We start from the raw sequence: 27,763 nt of genomic DNA on the forward strand, positions 1-27,763 counted from the left end.
TCTTTGCCCTTATGGGCTAATTTCAATTCACATTCGTATAAAGTTTTGATTAAATACATTTAATTTTCATTGAATTAAAATTTCATAAAATACTTTCCGTATCAATTTTATTTGTAATTTTTGCTCATCATCCATCTAATTCAAAATAAATGAAGTATTTGATAAAATTTTAAACTAATAGAAATTACATGTATTTAATCAAAACTTCAGAAAATGCGAGTAAAATTAACCTTTAAACTTACTATTTTCTAACCCTTCCTTGTCGTATTTCCCATTTCAAAAAACAAGTATTCATTATATAACTTTAAGTTAATAGGAGGAAATTTGATTAATCGTGTTTGAAAGTATGGATGGATTGTAAATTTGATCGATCATGCTTTCAATTTGTTGTATTTTATGGCTAAAATATTGTTGGAAGCTAATTAATAAGTTGTCAAACCGTTCACATGACCGAATATTTGATTAACTTAATTTATCATTATAAGGAAAAAAAGAGAAAGGAACGATACACTTTTTACGAGTCAAGAAAGACATACAATGACACTTGAAGTATCATCTTCGAGCCAATTATCAGTTATTCAATGTTGAAGTTTTTAGGAAGCACCATATTCTATAAATGTTAACCTTGATGCTTCTTTTAAAGGCATCATCTTTGATTACTTGTTGAGTGAAATTACTTTTACAAAATTGTGACCTGAAATGAATATTGATGTTTGTGAAAGTCATACATCATTGTATAGTCAATAATGTTGATGCTCACTAAAATCATCATCTTAAGTTATGCATAATATTAATAATGATGCTTTTGGAACATTACCTTGACGCTTATGAATGTGGGGTTTTGATAATTGTATGACAAATTTAAAAAGTATTTTCTAAAATATGATAGTGAAAAAAATATTTCCAAAACCAACATAGTTTCAACCACCTAAGAAAGTAATGTTGTTAGGTAACCATCAAATTAATAAAAAGTGGTATTTTGAAAATATACTTTCTTAAAAAAAAATTATAAGCAAAAAGCATCTCTTGAAGAGACGATGTTTAAGTATTCTTTAAAAAAAATTCCAAACAAAATTGTCTTTTGAAAGGAGGATTTCTTAAAGAAATAATAATAATAATTATATGCTTTGTAGTATGCTAGCTAGTACCCTAATGCTTTTTATGGTTCTATTCAATATGAAAATACATCTGAATTACTGAAGGGATTGATTTTTAAGTTTCTAACTTGGTTGTTTTTTATCTATTGTATCTAGGTTCAGTCTTTTTCTAGTTGGTGCTCAACTGCCAAATTTCTTAAATTGTATAACAAATTATCGAAACATAAACTAAAAGCCATAAGAGACCTTCCAATATAAAGGTCTCCTCTCCATATCATGTCGTGAGTTGCATTGCAACCTCTACCTATGGCTAATCAAACATTTTAATGTTGGATTCAAGAGGCTAGATATAGGACAGGATAAGCAAATCAAGGTGACAACAACTGTTATTAGGCACATATTTAGTCTATTGATAAGTGGTCAAATACTCCACGTAGGCTTCACACATCTAAGCATTCTTTTGGTACGTAGCATTTAAAGCTAGGAGGAGCAACTCCTCTCCTTACCTATAGGAGAGAAGTTTCAAAGGGCCTTCGTATTTTATGCTTATGTGACATTCCTAGCTTCAACATCTATGATTGATGGATGTCAAGACCTATGGCATGTGATACACAAAGACGCCTTCCAAAATGACATCATTAGGGACAATCCAAAACATCATGGGTTCGTGGATGCCTAATCTTCCTATAGGTCTTATACTCAATTTCAATTTATTTCCTTGTTTCCTTATTTTTACTATTATTACAGATTAATTTATATGTTGTACTATTTCATTATTTTATGCAGTTGTTCTATTTTATGAAATTAAGAATCCCTTCTATTGAAGTCTCGCTCAAAGAGCCTCGTGCCTTCCCTTGGAATGATGACTTGACTAAGCAATAAGTAGTAGTTGAGCTTAGAGACTTTGGGTGTTTTGGACAAAGAGGTACATAATGCAATGCTCGCTGAATTATTATTAGTTGGGGGTGAGTTTTTTAAAACTTTGATTCAATTGAAATATGATTAATTATATCAAGTTTTTTAATTATGGTTGGTTGAGGATTTAATAGAGTCGGTAACACAACTAAAGCTAGAAAATAGCAATGTAAGTAAGGCTTGGTAGTGAAACTCATCGTAGGTAGAAATGAAGAGAGTTTCACCATTAAAGCAAAGTACTTTATTCATTTCGAATTGCGACACACATCAATTAGACTAAAAAGTGAACTTACTAATTCTAGAGTTGTTTTTTACAAGTTTTATTAAATTTCACCTATAAAGATTGTTGGGATTGAGCCCTTAAAAGCAAGACATGATGTAACAAAAACATAACTATCTCCTTGCTATCCTTTTGGTGTATTAACATTGATTTAAGCATTCAGCCTAAATCCTTTACATTGTATAGGACTTGGGTACATTAAGAGTTACATAGAAGATACAAGTCATAGGTTCCTTATAAGTAGATAAATTGTCTACAATTGGTTCATGAATTTGGGTAATCCAATAGAGACTCTAGTTCATCACCTTCTAATCAGAGGGATGGCTTGTTTTGGCTGTTAGGATGGGTTTCCCATGGTGAGTGTACTAGTGTATGTGATGCACATTGGACAGGACCTACGATGAATCATGACACAAAGTTATTAATTGTCATTTGCATGGTTAATTTCTCAAACTTGAAAGGATATTGAGCTTGTGTCAAAATCAATAAAAGGTTTTTACTTATGAGTGAGACCCTAAAGTGGTCATATATCCCTATGGGTTGGTTCACTATTGATGGAGGTCGATGGCAACAGGTATTCTCAATAGAGACACCATGATATCTTATGGGATTGAAACAATGTGTCCATAGTAATTCCTTTTATGAAATTTGACATATGCTCATTAAAAGTAAAGTATGTTAGTTGATCACATAATAGAGATTTATAACTCAAAGATTGAAGGTAATCTTGATAAGTGATAGCACTACCTTGTTAGATTACAAACACTAGTTCATGGGGAGTCTGCATATATGCAGTGGATTGTAAGTCACGGACCCCAAGCTTTGTCTCTTTGTTATTTTATGGGATGTTGGAATGCAGTTGATCATCCTTAATTGAATGTTGAATCAACCTCAAAATTGGATTTTGAGGGAACGAATACTCCTATGGGTCATAATAGTCCCCGCTTTAAGCTCATATAACATGATGACATGTTTTATGAAGGTTGGATTGGTTTATGCATAAGGGTGGTTTGGTAATTACGCAAAGTTGCATATGGGACAATGAACAATGTCTCTGGATTTGACTAATTGATTAATTAAATGAGATGTTTTGAGTTAGATTAAGTGACACCAAGGATAAAAATATCGATAATCACGGATATATTGGTAATTTGATTTTATGGATATATCAATGGATATTTTGACACAAAATATCAATTGGCCTAAAATTGATCAAAACTTATAAAAATGTAGAACAAAGCTCTTAGAAATGAAATTAGAAGTATAATAAACATTTTAAAGTTTTTTTTTTTAAGAAACTGACATATATTGCAAACAGAATAGAAAATGAATATTTTTTTTTTATTCTATTCTATATTTAAAACTGTATACAAGGCATCCTCTTTATAAAAGATTTTTCTCAACACAAAAATAGGAAACAACTTAACAACCTAATTGTTAGAAAAATTAGGCTAATCCAACATATGGTAATCACCCTAGAGGGGGGGGGGGGGGGGGGGGGGTGAATAGGGTGATGGTCACTTTTTGAAAATTTAAACTATGCGAAAGTAAGAGACAATTATATGCAAGTATATAATAAGCAATATAAAGATAATTGCATATAAATTAAAAGAGTGGGGAAGAGAGAATGCAAACACAAGATTATATAGTTGTTCGGCGCAACCCGGCCTACATCCACTCTCCTCTAGCTTCAATCCCAAGCTTGAGGTTCCACTAATTCAAGGCTTCCAAACCAAGTCTTCAAGCAATACAATTGGATTATAATTCCAATTCACCCTTTTGGACTTTTGACTCCAAGCACCCTTTACACTTCTCAAGAGATATCCCATTCTTGAAAAACTTCCTCTCAAATATTTACAAATAAACGATCTCACAAAATCCTAGTACAAAAAGCTTTAAGCTCAAATGATACAAGAATACTAGGATTGAAAGGTGCACTAAGGATATGCAAGTTTTAGAACAATGGTGCACTCAAAAACACTCTTCTAATGCTCAAATATATTCAAGAAAGGTTTGGGAATGTTAAGCTTATGAAACAATGAAGATTGGAGCCTTTTTTATAGAAGAGAAAATTCAAACTAGTCGTTTGGGGGTTCGACCGGTCGAGCTAGAGGTCAACCGGTTGACTAGCCATTAGTATTAAATGTTTGGTAGGTGATCGTTGGGCCTCAATCGGACCTCGATCAGGAAGAAAATCACCTCGACTGGGAAGAGAAGGCCACTGGGAGAAAGAGAAACTTTTTGGCATCCCTCGACCGGTCCTCAACTGGACGAGCACAACCAGTCGACCGATTCCTCAACTAATTGAATCGGTTGAGCCATTTTTTGGTTCAACAACCAACTTTTTCAACTAAAAACCTTTTAAAACTAGTTTGAAAAATATTTAACACAAGGTTTTAGTTGAAAAACATGAAATCATCGAATTCTTAAAATATTTAAAACAAAATAACTCTTGAATGATTTTGGTGCATAAGTAAAGAATGTAATGCATGAAAATCTTAGTGCACCAACAACCTTACAAAGAGATTTTATGAAACTTGGGTCTTGAAAAACACTTTTCTTTGAGGTGGTCTTCTTCTTCATGATTTCTCCTTGACTTGATTTGTCTTTGTGATTGCCACTTTGGAAATCGTCTTGCCTAATCACACTTGAAATATAATCATTAGTTTTAAACCTTGTTTTGTTATCATCAAAATCAAGATTAACCAAACCTTGGTTTCACACTAACAATATACAGTTGTCTAACAGGTTACAAAAAAAAATAAATCTCCTAATATCTTATACATTTAAATCTCCTAATATTTTGCTAATTATCTCAACCAATCCTATCTTTTTCAACACTCCTCCTCAACCTGGCTTAAAGATATCTTCCATAGTCAGCTTGTCAATTAGTCTGTCAAACTGCTTTGTAGGAATTCTTTTTGTAAGCACATCAATCACTTGCTCAGTAGTAGGAATATACAGTATACATATCAGCCCATTCTTGAGTTTTTCCTTAATAAAGTGATTGTCTACCTCCACATGTTTTGTTCAATCGTGAAGTACTGGATTATGAGCTATTAAAATAACTGATTTGTTGTCACAATACAGTTTCATTGGTAGGGTACTTGAGATCTTCAATTCTTCCAATAGTCGTCTAATCCACAACGCCTCACAGATTCCAAGAGCAATTGATCTGAACTTAGCCTCTGCACTACTCTTAGCCACCACATTCTGTTTTTTGCTTCGCCAAGTGACAAGGTTACCTCCAACAAAGGTGCAGTAACTAGAGGTTGAACGTCTATCTACTACACTCTCAACCCAATTTGCATATGTAAATGCTTCAATCTATAGGTGCCCACGACCTTTAAACAGTAGACCCCTTCCAGGTGACCCTTTTAGATATTTAACGACTCTATAAACAGCATCAAAGTGTTGTTGTCCAAGTGCATGCATGAACTAGCTCACCATGCTTATTGAAAAAGCAATATCCGAACATGCATGTGACAAGTAAATCAACCTCCTAACTAGCCTTTGATATTGTTCTTTATCCTTCACTTCATCATCTTTAGAGGGCAACAATTTTATGTTGGGTTCAATAAGTGTTTCAACTAGTTTACAACCTAGTTGTCCTGTATCACCAAGTAAATCAAGGACATATTTACGTTGGTTTACAAATATACCTTCTTTAGATCTAGCAAACTCCATTCCAAGGAAGTACTTTAAGGCTCCCAAATCCTTGATTTCAAATTCTGTTGCAAGTCTTCTTTTCAGTCTCTCCAACTCTTCTTTGTCACTTCCAGTCAAAACTATATCATCCACATAAACAATCAAAATAGCAATCTTGCCATCTTTACTATGTTTGTAGAATATAGTATGGTTAGCTTGGCTCTAACAGTAGCCACAATTTTTTACAGTTTTTCCAAATCTCTTAAACCAAGCTCTAGGAGATTGATTGAGACCATATAAGGATTTTTTTTTAATTTGCAAACTTTGTTTGATCCAAGATTCTCCTTGTATCCAAGTGGTAGGTTCATAAATACTTCCTCCTCCAGATCTCCATTTAGGAAAGCATTTTTTTATGTCTAACTGGTGCAAAGGCCAATTGAAATTTACAACCAAAGATAACAAAATTCTAATTGAGTTTATCTTGGCTATAGGAGCAAAAGTTCATGGTAATCAATACCATAGGTTTGAGTAAATCCTTTTGCTACTAGTCTTGCCTTGTATCGTTCTATGCTCCCATCAGCTTTACATTTCACAATAAAGACCCACTTAGAACCTACAATTCTTTTCTCCTTAGGTAAATCCACTAACTCCCAAGTACCACTCCTTCTAAGATCATTCATCTCCTCCATCACTGCTACTTTCCAATTTGGATCATCAAGGGCTTCTTGAATGTTTCTTAGAACCAACATGTGTGAGATTTTTTAGGTAAAGGTTTTATGAGTTTTAGAGAGTTTTTTTATAAGATAGATATTTGGAAATGGGATATTTAGTGCAGGTTCGTGTACCTTTTCTAAGGGCTATAGGAATATCAAGGTCTAAAGAAGAAATGCTAGGAATTGAAGGTAGGTTAGGAGTAGGACTACCTGTGATATCGGGAGCTTCAGTTCCCAAAGGTCGAGATTGGTCATTACCAAAAGGAACATGTTGACTTTGACTCTTTTGACGAGTCTTTCTCTGAGTATAAACCAAACGCTCAGTATTTGGTTGTACTGATTCTCCCTTTATTTCAGATACAGTAATGTTTGGCATTATATGACTAGAATTTTTGTCAGTCCCCACACATCACTATGTATTAAATTAAATGGTTTTCAGGGAACATAAGGTTTTGGATAATAAGTAGTACGATGACTCTTAGATAAATAGCAACTTTCACAATCCAATCCTTTAAACAAAGTAGGAAACAAATGTTTAAGATATAGAAAACCAAGGTGTCCTAGTCTTAAGTACCAAAGCATTATTTGTTCATAAACAGAAAGAGAACTAACACTACCAAGGCCTTGAGCCCGTTTATTGAAGAAAGCACCATCAAAGTCATCGGTTCCTTGTAAGTAGATAAGTGGTCTACAATTGGTTCATGAATTTGGGCAATCCAATAGAGACTCTAGTGCATCACCTCCTAATTGGAGGGATGGCTTGTCTTGGCCATTAGGATGGGTTTCCCATCGTGAGCGTACTAGTGTATGTGATGCACATTGGACAGGACCTATGGTGAATCATGACACAAAGTTAATAATTGTCATGATTCACCAAGCTACTATATTGCATGGATTCTCAACCTTGAGAGGATATTGAGTTTGTGCCAAAATCAATAAGAGGCTTTTACTTATGAGTGAAACCCTAAAGTGATCATATATCCTTATGGGTTGGTTCACTGTTGATAGAGGTCGATGGCAACAGGTATTCTCAATAAAGGCACTCTGATATCTTATGGGATTGAAACAGTGTGTCCACAATAATTCATTTTATGGAATTTGACATATGCTCAGTAGAGGTAGAGTATGTTAGTTAATCACATAATAGGGATTTATAACTCAAAAATTTGAGAGGTAATCTTGATAAGTGATAACACTACCTTATTAGATTATAGACACTAGTTCATGGGGAGTCTACATGCATGCAGTGGATTGTAGGTCACGGACCCCAAGCTTTGTCTTGTTGTTATTTACATAGGATGTTGGAATGTAGTTGATTCTCCTTAATTGAATGTTGAATCAACCTCAGAATTGGATTCTAAGAGAACCAATACTCCTATGGGTCATAATAGTCCCCGCTTTAAGCTCATATAACATGATGATATGTTTTATGAAGGTTGGATTGGCTTTAGGTTCATTTTTGTGCATAAGGGTGGTTTGGTAATTACATAAAGTTGCATAGGGGACAATGAACAATGTCTCTGGATTTGGCTAATCGATTAATTAAATGACCCTATGTGATTAATTAATCAATTAGGACATGTTTTAGGCTAAATTAAGTGACACCAGGGATAAAAATATCGGTAATCACGGATATATTGGTAGTTCGATTTTATGGATATATCAACAGATATTTTAATACAAAATATTAATTGGCCTAAAATTGATCAAAACTTATAAAAATGTAGAACAAAGCTCTTAGAAATGAAATTAGAAGTGTGAAACCAAGGTTTGGTTAATCTTGATTTTGATGATAACAAAACAAGGTTTAGAACTAATGATCATATTTCAAGTGTGATTAGGCAAGATGATTTCCAAAGTGGCAATCACAAAGACAATCAAGCCAAGGAGAAATCATGAAGAAGAATACCACCTCAAAGAGAAGAGTTTTTCAAGACCAAAACTTCTTAAGATCTCTTTGTAAGGTTGTTGGTGCACTAGGACTTTCATGCATTTCATTTTTTATTTATGTACCAAAATCATCTAAGAGTAATATTGTCTTAAATATCTTTAAAATTGGATGATTTCATGTTTTTAACTAAAACCTTGTGTTAAATAATTTTCAAACTTGTGTTAAAAGGTTTTAAGTTGAAAAAGGTTGGGTGTTGAGCCAAAAATTGGCTCAACCGGCTCAACCGGTCGAGGAACCGATCGACCGGTTGTGCTCGTCCGGTCGAGTACCGGTCGAAGGAGGCCAAAAGTTTCTCTCTCTCCCAATGGCCTTCTCTTCCCGGTCGAGGTCCGACTGAGGCTCAACGGTCACCTGCCAAGCATTTAATGCTAACGGCTAGTCAACCAGTCGACCCATAGCTCGACCGGACAAACCCCCAAACGGCTAGTTTGGATTTTCTCTTCTATAAAAAGGTTCCAATCTTCATTGTTTCATGAGCTTAACCTTCCCAAATCATTCTTGAATATATTTGAGTCTTGGAAGAGTGTTTTTGAGTGCACCATTGTTTCATAACTTGCATATCTTTAGTGCACCTTTCAATCCTAGTTTTTCTTGTATCTTTGAGCCTAAAGTTCTATTACTAGGATTTTTGTGAGATCGATCTTTGTATATCTTTGAAATGAATTTTCTCAAGTGAGGGGTATCACTTGAGAGGTTGTTCAAGAGTGGGATAACTCTTGAGAAGTGTAAAGGGTGCTTGAAGCCAAAAGTCCAAGAGGGTGAATTGGAACCATAATCCAATTGTAAAGAGATTGGAAGTTTGGTTGAAGCTTCAAGATAGTGGAACCCTCACTCGATTAGGAGGTTGAGGAGAGTGGACGTAAGCAAGGAAGTGTCGAACCACTATAAACTCTCGTGTTTGCACTCTCTCTTCCCTAACTCTTTTAAATTATATGCAATTGTGTTTATTTTGTTTATTATATATTTGCATATAATTGTCTCTTATTTTTACATAGTTTAAATTTATGAAAAAGAGACCATCACCCTATTTACCCCCCCCCCCCCCCTCTAGGGTGATTACCATAGTTTGGATTAACCTCAAATTCCTAACAAGAAGTATAATAGACATTTTAAAGCTATTTTGTTAAAGAAATTGATATATATATATATATATATAATTTATCATATTTAATAATAATATTGTATGAGTCAAATAAAAATATAAATTTTATAAGTGTACATTGATTATTAAATTATACAAATATTATTCGGTAATAATATTATGATATTTGATTATAATATGTGTAATTTTAAAATATATTTAATATTAAAATTATGATGTATTAAATGATATAAAATAAATGATGATAAATGTATAATTTTTTAATATTTAATTAATATATTAATGATATTAAATACTTTTTGCTAATCAATTAAATGAAAATTTTTCGTTTTATTATAAAATAATTATAATTAATTTGTTGTTTAAAGTAATGTTTTAATATTTTGTGTAAATGAAAACTTTTAATATATATATATATATATATATATATGTGTGTGTGTGTGTGTGTGTGTGTGTGTGTGTGTGTGTGTGTGGTGCAAAATAATTAACAAGGGGCAAACTTGCCCTAGGTGGGTGTTTGCTCAACCTTTTGTTGGGGGGTTCAACTCCCTCATATGATAGATAAACATCTCATTTTTTAGCTTTGACCCACGTTGATCGCCGATATATCCATTAGAAATATCATTTCCAAGTGCACTAATGCATGATATTTTAATCACTGAGTGACACAAGCCTTGATGGGTTGTGTGTGTGTGTGTGGTGCAAAATAATTAACAAGGTGCAAACTTGCCCTAGTGGTAAAGTGGGTGTTTGCTCAACCTTTTGTTGGGGGGTTCAACTTCCTCTTGAAATAGAGAAACAACTTATTTTTTAGCTTTGACCCACGTTGATCGTTGATATATCCATTAGAAATATCGTTTCCAAGTGTACCGATATATGATAGTTTAATCACTAAGTGACACAAGCCTTGATGGGCTCTGTGCGTGTGTGTGTGTGTGGTGCAAAATAATTAATGAAAGGCAAACTTGCCCTAGTGGTAAGGTGGGTGCTTGCTCAACCTTTTGTTGGGGGGATTCAACTCCCTCATGTGGTAGAGAAACAACTCATTTTTTAGCTTTGACCACTAATATATCCATTAGAAATATTGTTTACAAGTGCATTGATACATGATATTTTAATCACTGAGTGACACAAGCCTTGATGGGCTCAAGTCACTTAAGCCTAGTATTGGACTAGACTATTAGATTAAATTTTCCTTATATATATTCACTTTGTATATTACCTTGACATCCTTCAAACAATTACAATAGACGGACTAACCCATAATTTGTGTACTCATTAGTTAAGAGAGTTTTGTATTCATTTTTTATATGTTGATACAAATTGTTTAGTTCTTAATATACTCTTTTTATTTGGTTCTAACTAGTGATGTGAAATATATGCAAGCATCACATTAGTTTAGTGAAATTCTAATTTTCTATTATTTTCTTAACATCCAAGCATCACATGGAGATTTCCATTGAAATATATGCATGATTGAAGGCTAAATCTTTTTTATAGTTGAAAGATGTCATTATTGTTATGCAGAATAAGAGAATAATGCTTATTTTGTGCTAATTATTGGTTCTCATCTCTATTTTAAGATATCTAATACCAAATGTTTGAACTCTTTTAAATTATTCCATGGATTTCACATATATGATGCTTAAAAATACATTGATTGTTTGGCATCATTGCTAAGAATTTGATTATGTATAAATTTTGAACTTTGATTAATTAGTACTTGTTTATAGTAAAGTACAATTTGTGTTTGATTTTGATTAATTTGTTAGAGACTCTATCATTTATTGATCTATTTAAGATTTTTTTTTTCTTGGTTTTGTGCACCACTCAGTTAGTATTCCAAAAAAAGAATAGTAAATCCGAAAGCTTATTTAATTTAATTTATAAGTGGAGTACTATCATGGGCTTAAGGTTCAAGCATTGCAAAAGGTTTACTATGATTTTAGGGTAACATAGAAAATAATGTCGGTCAATATTTAAAGAAACATAATGTATGATTTTGTTGTAATATTATTATTTATATTTTATTAAAATAATGTTTATCTTTAATTCATTCCTAATTGTAAAATAATTGTTTTATTTTTAATGAAACTTAAATTGAATTTAATTTCTATTAATATCATGGTTTTAAAACCATATAGGATTGACCAGTTCAACCGTCGACAGATCACAGTTCTGATCCAGTCTGGTGAATTGGGATGAAAAGTGGTTGAACTAGAATTAGACTAGGTAAACTAACGGTCTGACCGACAAATCGAACGAACTAACCGGTTCCCTCTGAACCGGACGATTCAATATAAAAGCTCATTTTCTCTCATCCCCCCTTGTTGATACTAGGTCAATTGAAGATAGATTCTCCCTTAGTTGTGACATTGAAAGCTTCTACCTAGCAACTAAAGATTGTGCTAACTTCTTTCCTGCACAAAAGATGTCCGGACAAGTTGTCCGGGCACACCCTCCGAAGCTCAAGTTAAGCACAAAAATGGGTAAGAACCTTTAGAGAGGAGAGTAAATGGGGTGGCCCTTTTGTGTTGTGTACCTGAGTTTTATTTCAAGAGGGTTTTTATAGTGCTCAAGAGGGAAAACACTGTAGTGCTGAGTTGGCACCTTGACTTAAACTGTAATGATGGTTGTCCAGTAAGTGGCAGGGCAATCATTGTAGTTTAAGGCGGCTGGTAGCACCGTCATATGATGTGTCATGATGTAGCTTGTCGTCATTTCAACTTGTTGAAGGTATGGGATAGGGTGTGACAGTCCACTGATGTAGACATAAGGATGGGAGAAGGTTTCATCAGTCACTCCTATGCCAGATAACCATCATTTCACGTAGCAGGGAGGATTTGGGGGCTGGCATGAAAATGTTGTCTGCTCAATGAACCCATGCGGTCCAGATAAAGCGTTCCTGGGTACTTCGGTGGTTGTCTGGACAGTATTGGAGGGAGTGACACGCGGACCGACACAAGCACTACCACGTGGACAGACACATGGAGGTACACGTGGATAGACACATGGCGAAGGGTTCCCACGCCTGTGTGGCTGCCCTAGCTCCAACTTCCCACTATCACTAGCATCAAGCTGTTATTGTCGGCCACTGTTAAGGATAATTTGTTAAGTTAACAACTCTTTGATAATTTGGTCATTGTTGGTTTATTGCTCATATTTGAATGTAGGATAGCAATGGTTTAATTATTTGATAAATATTGAGTTTATTGACATTATAAATGTATAATATCTTAAATTCAACAAAGTGGATGTTGTCAAAATTTAGATATAATTTATTATTTAATTTTTTTTAATTTGAATAATATATAAAATATATATTTATGATGTCACTGATTTGATCATCAACTCGACTAATGAACCGTGAATCGATAACTTTTCTATTTCAATGACAGTTCTGATTCTGAAAACATTGATTAATATAAATTTAATTTAATTTAATTTAAAAATAATTTTTCAAATACTTTGTTTTCATAAAATTACCAAAAAAAAATATATATATATTTTCTACCTTAAAAACAATTATTAAAAAAATAATAAAATATGAAAACAAACTTATATTTTTTTTCTTTTTTCTTTTTTCTAATTTTCTCAATAAAAAATAAATTTTAGATCAAATGATATTTAATTTGTTACATTAAAATCATTCTAGTAATTTTTAAAAATAATCTAAAATTAAACAATTAATCTAATTAATACCAAAAATTCCTTGACTAAAATTGATCCACAATAATTGGTCAGGAAATATTTAAATATAATAATAAAATTATCTTATTTATATATCTTAAAAAACAAATTATGTTTACTTTTATAATTCATTTTAAACAAAATATTATTAACAATTATAATTTTCAAAATATTTTTATTCATTCAAAAAATTAAATACAATTTATGCCTTTATTAACATCCATAATTAATAATATGAGCATTCATATTTAACTAATAATTCTGTAATTTTTCCACCATTTGTAGAATATTTTATTTCAGAATGGCTTTGAATCTAAAAGGAATTCTATGCAGAATGGGTCACAGCTTAGGTAAATGGGGAAACTGGGCTGGTCCAGAAACCGCAAGCCCATCCTAATAGGTGGGCCTCTTGAGAGGCCACCTTCCTTGTCCAGATGATCTAGGGGATGATATTCGTAGGCGAATGGGCCAAGCCCACAATTGTAGCCCATTATTAGTTCTGAAGTTTAGACAAGGCTGTTATTGAAATCTATTTTGACATATTTTCCCATTTTGATAAAAGAAAAATTTCATATTACAACAATCCAATTTGGGTTGGACTTGGGTCGGTGGAACCCAACTCAATCCAACTTTAGGCAGGCTTGGGTAGCCCTTTTGTAATTTGGGTTGGGCTTGGACAAAAATAAAAAATAAAAAATAAAAAATAAAAACAACTAATTCGAATTAAATTGAGGTTGATCTTAAGTTCGGACGTGAAATCAAACTCAAATTAAGTATTTAATAATTTTAATTAAATAATTGTAAGTATATATAATAAATTATTGAATTGTATACTATATAGTTTAACTAGTTATATTTAAATTTAATTAACTTTAAGAATTTAATTAATCAAATTGTTTATTTATATAAAACTAAATAAATTAACTTCTTATCTATTAAAATTAAATTGCTTTTCATCTATCAGGCCTTATATTACATTGATGGATTTGACTACATAATGGAATGAAAACTTCTATTGTCAAGTTTTCTTTTGGCATGCTAATATGTAAAACACTTATTCATTTATTTATTTTGGTGTAATCTAGTTAACCCGACCCGAGTTTTAACCTAAATAGCTCATATAATTAGTCCAACTTAACCAATACATGTCTAACTCATTTCTTATTTTTTATTCTTTTTCTAATTCAAATATAATTTGAGAACACAAGATTAAGAAAAAAGAAGTCTTGATTGAGTTTGAGTTTTGCAAGTTGAGTTACAACTCAAATTGAATTGTGCTTCGAGCAAATGTAATTTATTCTTGGTTTGAGTTAGGATTGACTATCAATTCGATCTAGTCCACTCGAGTTACAACATTTTCAATAAGAAGGTTGTTAAAAGGTGTACCTTCCAATTTTTCCTTAGAACAATATTTATTTTAAAAACCATTATCTTGTTATTTCAATCACATCTTATGCTTATCAATGATATAAATATTAAAATCATCTTTAGAAAAACCATTTTAATACAAATTTATAAAATATGTTCTTACTAAAATTTTATTAAGAAAATATGATTTATATATGTAAAATAGTTCTTTTTTATAAATAAAAAAAATACCATATTTTTGTAAAAGGGTATCTGATAATGTTTATACTCGAAATGTTTTTTCGTAAAGTATTTCTTAGAGAATCATCTATCAAATGTTTCTCTAAAAAACACTACAAGTGATTTTTCAACGTAATAGGTGATTTTGTAAATTTTAAAAAATATTTTCTAAATTTTGTCTCGAACACTTCATTTATTTTTAAAGCTTTTTTTAAGTTATAAACATTTTTTAGAATTATTGTTAAATGGAATCTAAATATTTTACAAAATATTATTTTTTAAAATAATATTATTTAAATTAAAAAAAAAAACCCCCATAATGGTATGCTATTCATGATATGACATGATTGGAGCAATGTGTCAAAATTCATATGACAAAGTTGAATGTCATTAATGGGGTTTGTCTATTTTTGCAAATTAAGGTCAAAATGTAATAACTTAAGAGTCAAGCATTTCGGAAAGTTCATTGCACCCACATCCTAAGTTCACATGCTCAAGACAACTATAGCCTCTTGATTGATGGGAAATAAAACTACCATTAACCTTAAAATTTGATATACAATGTTGTACTAGGATTAATTACTTTTGGAATAAGACAAAAGAAGCAAAATAATTACTTACCCTTAAAGGTCTTACAATTTGAATGGTCAAAATATATCATCCTCCAACTCATTCAAATGTTTGATTCTCTAATTTTCATCATGGATTCTCACCATTAATTCCTATGGGAGTAAGAGCAATTCCAAGTCACTGTGGGACTTGTCTCCTTTTATTTTCTAAGTGTTTTTCATCTAAAGTTATGGGAAAAAGAAGTCAAATAATTACATTAATAATGCTTATGTTTATGGGTCTTTTTTTTAGATTTTTCTTTTTTTTTTTAAATCACTATACATTGTTCTAATCTTATCTAATGAAAAGGCAAGTTAATGATTTTAAAAAATTTTGACCAATTATGTATAGTCGAAAATCTTTGAGAGATTAAGAGTGTGTTTGACAGCAATTCTTGAAAGCATATTTAGTATTTTTAACCGTTGAAAATTTTTACCTTTTAATAATTTAAAATATAAAAAATATTTCCTAAAATCATTATCAAACGTACTCTAAAAGATCGTTTGACAGTGATTCTAATTAAAATGCTTTTAATTTGTAACTTTTCTTATTAGTATCGATTTTTATAGAAAATGGTTTTAAGAAAAATCACTACATGTATATAACAAAAAAATGATTTTTGAAAAATCACCTACCAAGCAAATGTTTGATAAAACCGAAAAATTAAGCACAAAAAACCTAAACTTTAAATTATAAGTGCTAAAATTCTAAATATTGAATTAGTGGAAGAGAAAAATGTCATGTTTAAGTATAACACAAAAATAGTTCATAAAAAATAAAATAAAAATGTATTGCCTAATTTACTGTATAATCATTTTTGTTTCATTTTATCAAAATCATTTAAAGAAATATAATTATAATTTTACGATTTTTTTTATTAACCTTCTGATAAAAATTTAGTTCCTATAATGAAATTAAGTAAAGTTTATTTATGATTCTACCTATAATGTTTTTTTTTTCACTTCAAAATTAGTTAATTCTTTTATCAAACATCGTGGTAAAAAAAAACTCGATTAAGTGATTTTTTATATTTTTAAAAGTGATTTTAAAATTCATAAAACATGGTAAGAGAAAACGCTTCCAAACATTAGAAAATATTTTAATCCCTCTCAAAATTACTCATGGAAAATTCTAAATTTCATAGAGAGGAGTAATTTGGAATTTTACATCTTGTATTGAAATGTAAGCGTTTCATTTTGAGTAAATGAAAATCTTGGAAAATGAAAGCACCCCGCATGCTTAAGTAGGCGGCTTTTGGAGGCAAAAAGCAATAGGGAGACAACGTTAGGGAGTACAACAAAACAGGGCACGTAAAACATATGGAAAAATGTGATACAATGAATTAGTTCAAGTTTGGTAAGAACCCAATATGGATATTTCATGATAAAGCCAAACGTTGTATATTTTTGAACAATTCTTTTTTTAAATATTAAAAAAATAATAAATAAAAAAATCTAGAAACTTCCACATGCAATCCCATTTGAAAGTCTTTATCACTTGAGAGCCGACTATTGAGAGGTCCACAATTTTCATAAAAAAAATATTTATTTTTATTTTTTTTTCTCAAATATTTCACAAGAATTTCCATCCACAAAAGAGTGGATGCAAAGAGAGAGTGTTGATTGTCCCCACTCGGGTTTTCTTAAACCACTCATGAGGAAACTTTTGACCAAAACTTTTTGTGAAACTTTTTTGAACTTCTGAAGACTTTCAAAAACTTCTGGAAGTTTGATTCAATGTTACAATTTTGGATTGACCAGGCTCTTCAGGGGGACTCCCATCCCCATCCCTCCTCTTTCTTTATTCACACCGCCCTCCCTTGCTCTCATATATTACTATAAAACACATGCTTTTGACCAACTTTTGAGAGCATTGAAGGATAAAATATCTTGTCGATGTGTGGTGATTTGGTGGCACAAAGTGTAGAGTATGAGGTAAATATGTTCTTGGGAATGATTAGTTCAATTGGGTCAAACAATCCAATTTTGGAGATTTCATATTCCAACTCCTCAATCATTCCCATGGATTGTGTTCAAACTTTGATTTGAAGATTATTTCAACCAATATGAAATAGAACCTAGCATTCCCTTCACTAATGATATTCTTTTATTTAATTATTGGGTTTAATTTAATTCCATTTAATAAAATTTAAAAACTTTTAGGTTATGTTTGGGTCTTAGAATAATTTGTGGGGAAAGGTAAGAAAAAAGAAATATAAAAGAAAAATGAAAAAAAATGAAAGAAAATAAAAAATCAATAAATTAATTTTATTTGCTACTCAATACTCATTTTATTTATTTTAATTTATTAACATAAATATTAAATAATTTTAAAATGCATTAATTACTAATTAAATTTAAATATATTTAATTTTCTTTAATATTTTTTTTTAGAATAATCAAATATGAAAAAATAATTTTTCTTTACAATTTTTTCTTTTCTTATTATTTTCCAGAACCAAATATAACTTTATGAAAAAGAATGATTATGGGGATGCCATCATTTTTGTTAATCTTTTCTATCATAATTGGGGTTTTTTTTTTCTATTTTCTAAGACTAAAAAATGAATATAATTAATTTTCAAAATTTCCTCAAATTTTTAAACAAATTCTCTCATTTTGTATTTAAAAAAAGACGAGTTTAAAATTCCCTTTTTGTCCTTGGACTTGAGTATTCTTGAGGTATTGTATAATTGATTAAAGACAAGAGATTATTATAGTAGCTTATATGGTGCCAAACCTCCAAGCATAAACAGGCCAATTTGAAGAAGTTGGTGGGTTGAGTCAAAAGTTTCCATCCCACAATCATTCTTATGAAGAAAAATATTACTTGTTTTATGATCAAGAGTAGTTTATTACACTTATTTAGATATAAATCATGTCCCATTAGACCAGGGTAGAAAGTTTTCGTGTTTTTTATTTATTTATTTTATTTTAATTGTAGAATAGAAAATGGGGTTTTAAAAGCATATAGAAATGCTTTTATGCAAAGGGGGAATGAATGTAATTAAATTCCCACGAGGGCTGACGAAAGAAAAGCAAATCTAATAGTTGGCAACTTTGTCCTTTTCAGAGGTTAGGTTGCCTATGCTCTGTCCCAAATTGGCATGCCTAAGGGAGAAAGTATATCATATTAAAATCAAATATGGCTAAAAAGGTAAATATCGATGGTATTTCTATTATTTATATCGAAATATTTGTAATTTAGGGATACCAGTATTAAAAGAGTAGGTATCAATAGGATGTTTGACCGTTTTCCTTTATAAATATCATATAGAATTTCTTATATGACATAAAGAAAATTTAAACAATTTTCTATTGATGATATATTATCGAAAGAAGTCAAAATGTTTATATATAGTGATATAAACTTTATTTTGTGATATAATTAATATACAATATATTTATTTATTGTTTAGTATTATTATATTATATTTATATTAATTATTAGAAAATATATGCTGATATATAAATTGTTAATGTTTTGACATTTATCGAAGCTTTATACAAAATTTTTATATTTTTAGTTAATTTCTATACATATATTTTTATTTTTTATTTTTATAGAAATTTCCATCAATATTAATATTTTATTTTTTTTTTCATATTTCTATAAAATGGAATTATCGATATTTTGATTGAAATCAATATTTTGATAACTAATTAGATCGTGTTTAGACAAACAACTCAAATGCACAAATTGATTAGAGACCCGAAACATGATTTATGTAGAAACCTTGTACAACCAATTTTGAGAAAATCAAAGAATAAATGAGCACTTTGTGGAAACTAATATACTAGACATTAAATTATGAGGTATAGAATTGCAATAAACCATGCATCCAACTCTAAGTCTATGAAACCTCATCTTCGAATGACACTTCTTATTCTCGATCTAAATTTCAACAATCGAAACTTGGTAAAATTTCAACAATCGAAACTTGGTAAAAGTAATAGTCTCTTATGATTCAAGTACTATATGAATGTATGTCATTTCAAGGATGTTCCTTATTCCCACGCTAGATTAAAAGTTATGATCCCTTATTCAAGTACTCTATGAATATAAAGGTCATAATCTCTTTATAAAGATATGAATGAAATGCTTGATTTTTAACAAAATCCATTGTTAGTTTAAAATTTTGATTACTTGAATTATGAGGAATCATTTCTTAAAAAGTAATATAGATTGACTATCAATAGATTGAGAGTGTCCTTTCATTGATTAAAGTTAATTACGAGACAATTAAAATAGGAAAAAAATCTTAAGAAAAACATCTGGTAAACAACATAAGATTGATTGAGAGTCTTAATCTATTAAAATACATACATATATTGACTAATAAACATAATTGAACTAGATAAATGAAGAAAAATGAAAGCATTGCTTTTAAAAAGGGGCTAGATTTACAATCAAGAGATTGAAAGTACTCTTTGATTGATTAAAGTTAATTATGAGAATAATTTTTTTTTTTTTTTTTTGTGATTTTACCACTTTATTAAGGTGGTGGATGATAATTAAATACAAAAAAAAAAGTCTTAAGCAAAAATTAAGGATTAATTGAGAATTTGAATGTATTAGAATTTAAAATGACACTCTCTATTCATTGAGCCATTTAGATTGATAGATGTCCTAATTTCATTAGTTAAAAACTTAATAAATTTTTCTTAATAAGATTAATTAATTTCATAAATATATATATGAAAAAAATGAGTTATGTGGTGTATCCACCAACTCTTACTCTTGGCCTACAATTTCTTAAGCTCTTGCTAAATGGATTGAATGCTTGGAACGCATTAGTAACACTCAAGTCACTATTGGAATATGAAACCCGAATCAGTTTTGTCACGCTTCACTTAAGATGCTGAGGATCGAGCTGTTTCGTTAGCTTGCAGGGTTGAAAGGGGTAGCGCCCCTGGAGAATTATTTTTTTATATGATGATTGATGAGTTTGTTCTTATTATATATTTAACTTTTTTATATTTTGGGTTTTGTTTTTTAGAGAGGCCAACCACAGTTGAAAAGTATTTTTTGAGAGTTTCACCATTATAGCTCTTCACATTCATTTTAATTAGTGGATTGTTGAGTGTTCGTGTATTTTATGAACGTAGGGATCACATTGATTGTTGAACCATGTTAAAAAAATTATCTTTTCCTTTATATTTTGTTTGTGTGTGGTTTGGTTAACCATCACAAATTTATTTGTTAAGCACAAAATCTTAACATATTTGATTTTGCAATAACATTAATGTTATAATCCTTTCTTATTTTATTTTGCAAGAACATTTATGTTATGTTTGGTTTGAAGAAAATAATAAGAAAAGAAAAGGAAAGATTAAGAAAAATGTTTTTTTTATATTTGATTTTAGAAAAAAATTCAAATATAATTCAAATTAGTTATAAATTTGTACTTTTAAAATTATTTAATTTTTATATAGATAATTAAAATAAGTTAAATGAGTTTAGAGTGAGATTTAAAAAAATTATTAAGTTAAATTTCTTTTTTTTTTTTCTTCTACTTTTCTTACTTTTCAAAAACTAAACATACCGTTTTACACATTTTGATTTTTATCAAATACTTGATGCTTAGATAGCAAAGTGTCGTCGATTTGATCAGAAGTGCATGTGTCATTTTTTTCTCAGCTCTATTAGACCCTTTAGCTTTCATTATTTATAATTCTAACTCTCGGAGTTGATTAATCATGACTTTATGAAAAAAAAAATACAAACAAAATAAACACCACATACAATTTATATATATAAAAAAAGGATTTCCATAACTAAGAAAATTAAGCTATGATATGTGAGGTTAGGGCAAGCTCAAGAGTCCCATTAGAGTTGTACTAAAATTAATTTTCTTAGAACAATGCATGAAGATTGTAGGAGAGAATCATGAATATTTCATCATTATCTACTCTTCTAGGACAAAATTTGATGGGACCTTGTATGCCTACCAATCATAATAATGCACTAGGGTTTTGGCTCCACACCAAGTTGCCATTGTCCACACTAATAATCTGTAATCGGTTGCAGCCCAACCATTGTTTTTTGTATTTGTTTTCCCAGTGATTAATACAGGTTCATGCACCATTTGTCACATCCAAAATGACCTGGGCCCTTTAGTCTCTCTCTCCCCATTTTTTCTCTCTGCAATTTTTTTTTTTGGCGACCCTTTTCAGTTCTTTTGCATCTGCAAAAAGAGATAAAGGAATCTCTCTCCGCCACACATTTGCCACTTGCCATCAAAGATCACCGCCTAATTCATAAGGTCTAAATTTCATATATACAGTGTTATTAAAATGAAATGTGATTTCTACTTTATTTATATTCTTAATTCTATCATAAAAAAATGAAAAAAAAAAAATTACTATATAGCTTCCACCTTTTTCATTTCTTGATTCTTAACTCATCCTATCATTTATATTTTACATCGTGTCTGTTTTTTCACTAAATGGAAAATACCAAAATATTCGATTTTTTCTATTCCATTAAAAAAAACTTATTATTAATAAATTCAATTTAATTATATTAATTAACATCAACATGTTACCTTTAATTGAATAAAAAAAAATCAAATATTTTAATTTTCTTTATTTAACCAAAAAACAAATACGATCTTAATTATATCGTTTATATTTTAATAACTTTTTTTCTGGACATTGTTTATATTCAAACATTTTGTTCATATTCTAATTATTTTATTATCAATTACTCACACACACATACATATATATATATATATATATATATATATGAATTAAATAGCATTTGGTGCGACACCAAAAAGTATTTTTTATACCAACCATCGACACTACAAACTTCATTAATTAAATCAATATCTTGTCCATTATGTTTATTTTTTGAAATATTTGGTTAAAATTGTAACGACCCGCACCTAACCATGTAGATATTGTCTACTTTGGACCCAAGGGGGCCCTCGCGGCTTTAAAACGCGTCTACTTGGTTAAGAGGAATCTCTACATATATAGCGCCATGAACATTCTCCTCTATCCGATGTGGGACATCACAAACATCCCCCCATGCAGACACAATGTCCTTGTTGTGTCTCATAGGATTGCGGGACCAAACAGACAAACACCCCTTACGAGGCCAAACAAACCCCCACACCAGGGTCGGGGATCGGCTCTGATACCATTTGTAACGACTTGCACCCAACCATGTAGATATTGTCCGCTTTGGGCCCAAATGAGCCCTCACGACTTTAAAACGCGTTTACTTGGTTAAGAAGAGTCTCTACATATATAGCGTCAGGAACATTCTCCCCTATCCGATGTGGGACATCACAAACACCCCCACATGCAAACACAACGTCCTCGTTGTGTCCCATGGGATTGCGGGACCAAACTAACAAACACCCTTTACGGGGCTAAACAAACCCCCACACCGAGGTCAGGGATCGGCTCTGATACCATTTGTAACAACTCGCACCCCAACCATGTAGATATTGTCCGCTTTAGGCCCTCACGGCTTTAAAACGCGTTTACTTGATTAAGAGGAGCCTCTACATATATAGCGTCAGGAACATTCTCTCCTATCCGATATGGGACATCACAAAAATGATGAAATAATTCATAAATTATGAACCTAACCATTTATATGTTTTTTCTTGAAAAATAATTTATTTTTGACATAAATGTCATTTGCTATTTCAAGTATTTATATATAAGTTTTCAAATAAAAAGTTATTTTTATATAAAAACAATGAGGATATTTTTATCAAAAAAAAAAAGATAAAGAATTAAATTTTAAAAATTGGGTTTTCATTTAACCTTTTATCAAACAATTCTATTTTTTTTTTTCGCTTGCTTCGATTTTTTCTATAAATTCAAAATAAAAGGAAAGAAATGGAGAAGATGACATTGATTTCTTGTTGTTTTTTTGTTATATTCTTGAAAAAGAAAGAAGACTCGTATTAGAAATGGAAGAACTGACGTGTGCTATGAAAATTGTCGATGAAAGATTAGTGTGAGGTAGACATGAATTCTCGTGGCCAAAATGTTTGAAAGGCTGAGGTAGATTAATTATAAGGACATTTACTAACTTTCATGGACGACTCCATTGTTTAAAAATAAATTGACAAAAGTATCGAACTCCAAACGCTATCCAAATCAATCACCATGCAATATATCACGGTGCAGGGAACCGATCATAAATATTTGAGAATTTTCAACATTTGTATTGCCAATTCTCACTACTTTGTTTCAATTTTTTGTTTTTGGTTGAGAAACATTGAACTTTACCCTAGAGGGTCACTCTCAATAATTGGTCAAGACAATATATCACCATGTCCCAATATTAATTTTTATATACATACACATTTTTTTGGCACCAAATTAATTATAAAAATTAGGGTTACTTATCAAAGATGATGCAATTCCACCTCAAGTGGAGGTGATGTCAGATTTGGGGTGCATTGTATTTGGAAGTTTTCAGAAAATTACATGATCTTATTTTTAAATTTTGGTTTTAAAAAAGTTGAAATTGCTTCATTAAATTAAAATTCAGTTTTGTTAGTGATTGATGTATTGATATTGACAAGAGAAATGATAAATATGAATAGAGATGATAATAAGATAATTTATTTTTTATATATATATATGGGACAAGTTTGAAGGGGGTTTGAGTATTGTTTTGTCTTATCATGTCCTATGTATAAAATTAATTTAATTTAATTTTTATTTTTTTATTTTTAATAATAATAAACCCATTTTTTAATAAAATAAATTATAAAAAATTATAATATTTTAATTATTTAAAAAATATATTTATTTTAATGAAATGAAAAATTTTATATTATTTTTTAAAAAGTTAAACCGATGGGATGAGAAAGTTATGAGAAATTCATATACAAGTTTGGTGCCATTAAATTTTTTAAATGAGACGAAAATAAGAATTATTTTAAATAAACAGCTTAGATCAAGAGTGTTACCGAACCGAACAAGTGCTTATACTTAGCCCTTGGGGTTGCTTTCTTGTAATTTTAGCCTTATAAAATATTAATATTATTTTTGTTGCCTTAATTTTTTGACCTAGTAAATAGCCTGCAGCCAAATAAAGACACCCCATCATACATAATGCTTGTCTGTAATAGTGCCATCCATCTCCTATTAAACGATGCTTTCGAGAGTCAAACCACCTTAGACTCCACTACTGAGGCCACAAAAAGTGGTCCATATAATATTCTCTTTTAGATCCATATAATATTCTTTTTTGGAATTTTTATTATTCTAGTCCTATTGTAGGGTACAATAGAATTGACCCGTGATGAAAATATCCCATGATATTTGATATGTAAAGTAGTATAGATGAATCTTATATATGCTATGCTATGGAAAGTTATGTGAATTAATTTAAGGGGTATAACTTAGGTAGATTAGAACAAATTAAATGCTAACTCAGACCAAAAGTTCTCATTATCCAATTTAATATTTGTTTGGTAAATAACTAAAATTTCATATTCTTTATATTTATAGTAAAACTTCAATAAATAAATGTTTGATAAATATTAATAATTTAAAATAACTTAATAACTTAATTTAAGTAATTAAGTAAATTAAGAATGTTTGATAAAATAATTTAATGATATGAGTTAAAGTAAAAAATAATTTTAAGTAATAAGTAAAAATAATTTATTTATTTTTAAGTTCATATCTTCATTTTATCTTTTTATCCTTATTTGTCCTAATTACCTCCATGATTTACTATTCCACAACCTCCATTATTACTCAACACTTTTTGCCTTATTTATAATTTATGAGAATAAATATGTTAATTTGATGATTTAAAATAAATTTTAAGTTAATTTTATTAAATAATCTTAATACTTAAAATAAGAATCAAGTAATAAGTTTTAAATTAATAACTTAAATTTAATTTAACTTAAAATCAACTTAAATCATTAAATGATAAGTATTAAATTTTACTAAACACCCCCTTAACCTCATCTTTTTTTTTTTACTCTCTAAATTAATAAATATTCATTTACCAATAAATCAATATATTATTAATAAATCAATAACACATTAAGATAATAATTTCTCTAGACTGGAGAATATTATTTTATAGGGATTTTACTGAATTAGTAACTCTTTATTTATTTAATTTTGAAATAATTAAATTAGTTTAATAAAGTGAATTCCATCAATGGCCCATATTTAACATTTTGTCACTTTTATGTTTTCATTCATAAGCCATTATGATTCCATAAGATGTAAGATTAAATGTAACAAAACTTCATTGAACATGCCAAATAATGTATGTACAAAGCTTCCATTACATCCATGAAATCTCAAAGGGAAAATTAAATTACAAATATTTTATTATTATTATTATTACAATTATTTTTAATTTTTTTGCTTGCCAATTTATTGCTTTTTAGAATTTTAGTCAAATATGTTTTTCAAACATAGAAGGTTACAACTTACAGGTAGATTATAACCATATGAGGGGTGGTTTACTTTAAAAGGAAGATAAGTCTTGGCGTTCATAGTAAAATGGATTGAATTCTACCGACTTATTAAAGCGTTTATTTTGATTTAGGAAGCTACTATGTTTTGATACTTTTGGTTCAATGGAACCATGCTAAAATATTGTTATGTTGGATTCTTGAAAAGCTCGTGGGAAAATGTAAGAGAAAGAAAATATAAAAGAAAAAAAAAAACAAAAATAAAGGAAAATAAAAAATAATTTTAAATTTAATAAATTATTTTTATATATTTCTTCAAACTTATTTCACTTATTTATTTCAATTACATAAAAATTAAATATTTTAAAAATATATAAATTTTTATTGAATTTTAATCATATTTGATTTTCTTTTGCGTTCTTCATAATAAAATCAAATATAAAATTTTTTTTTCCTTAATATATATATATATATATATATTCTTTTTTTAGTGCTTTCCGGAAACCAAACTTAACTTATATGTATTTAGAATTTATTTTAAAACAATTATTTAAAATAACTCATTTCTTTGATGTTTTTCATTTTAATTTTTTGTTCTTTTAAAATTTGGCCTCAATGCTTCCATTCAATGTGATCAATTAACATTAAAACATATATTTGAACCTATTTTGAAATAATTGTTCGAAGTAACCCCTTTCTTTACATATTTCAACTTTTAATATATATTTCTTTTTTAAAAAAATATTTGAAATTGTATTTTAAAAATGTAGTCTTAGTACGAATCTAGAAATTATATTTTAAAATTGTAGTTTCTAATTTACGTAGAAGGGGTATTTTTAAAATATGATTTTAAATTAATTTAAAAACAAAATTTAAAAGGCTATTTTAAAGAATAATTTCAAAACATGCCTATATTTTGTTTGGTTGAGGGCCAATTTGACCCAAAATTTATCTTTCAACACCAATACTAAAGACCAAATACCAAATGAGTGACCTTCAAGACTCCCTTGAAGAAGCAAAGGCTTAAATAATTTACATCTTCCTTGGACAAGGTCTGGTCAACATGAGAAAGGGTCAGTCAAAAAATATAAGCTCAATTCTATATTTAGAAAAACAAAAAGAACTGTTCACGGGGAGCTTACATATTTAGATTGAATACCCTACGATACCCTCCCTCTTAGGAATGGTAATAGGGCGAGTTTTTTTTAGTACCCACCCCGTCTCACCCCTAATAGGATGAGTTTCAATTTTAATAAACGGGTTTGGGACGAGTTTGAGATTTTTTTAAAACCCAGGGCGAGTTCGGGGTAGGTTCAAGTATTGCCTTGTTTCGCCCCGCCTTGCCTCGATTATATATAAAATTAATTTAATTTAATTTTTATTTTACTATTTTTAATATATAGACAATAATAAAATAAGTTATAAAAATATAATAATTTAATTATTTATAAAATATATTTATTTTAATGTAATTAAAAATTTTAAAAAGTTAAAAATTCAAAAAACAAGTGAAACGGGGTGGGACGGGGCAAGTATGGGAATTTATCATACTCGCCTTACCCCATTTAACTTTTTAAATGAGACGATGATGAGAATTATTTTGAATAAATGAGACGAGGTTAGGATGGGAGCGACTTGTCTCGATCCCGCGCTGTTGCCATTCCTAGAGCTCTTTCACTCTCACTCATATAAGCTCAATTCTATATTTATAAAAACAAAAATATATGTTCATGGGTAACTTACATATT

Source organism: Vitis vinifera, chromosome 14 (assembly GCF_030704535.1).
Source record: "Vitis vinifera cultivar Pinot Noir 40024 chromosome 14, ASM3070453v1".
Taxonomy (NCBI): Eukaryota; Viridiplantae; Streptophyta; class Magnoliopsida; order Vitales; family Vitaceae; genus Vitis; species Vitis vinifera.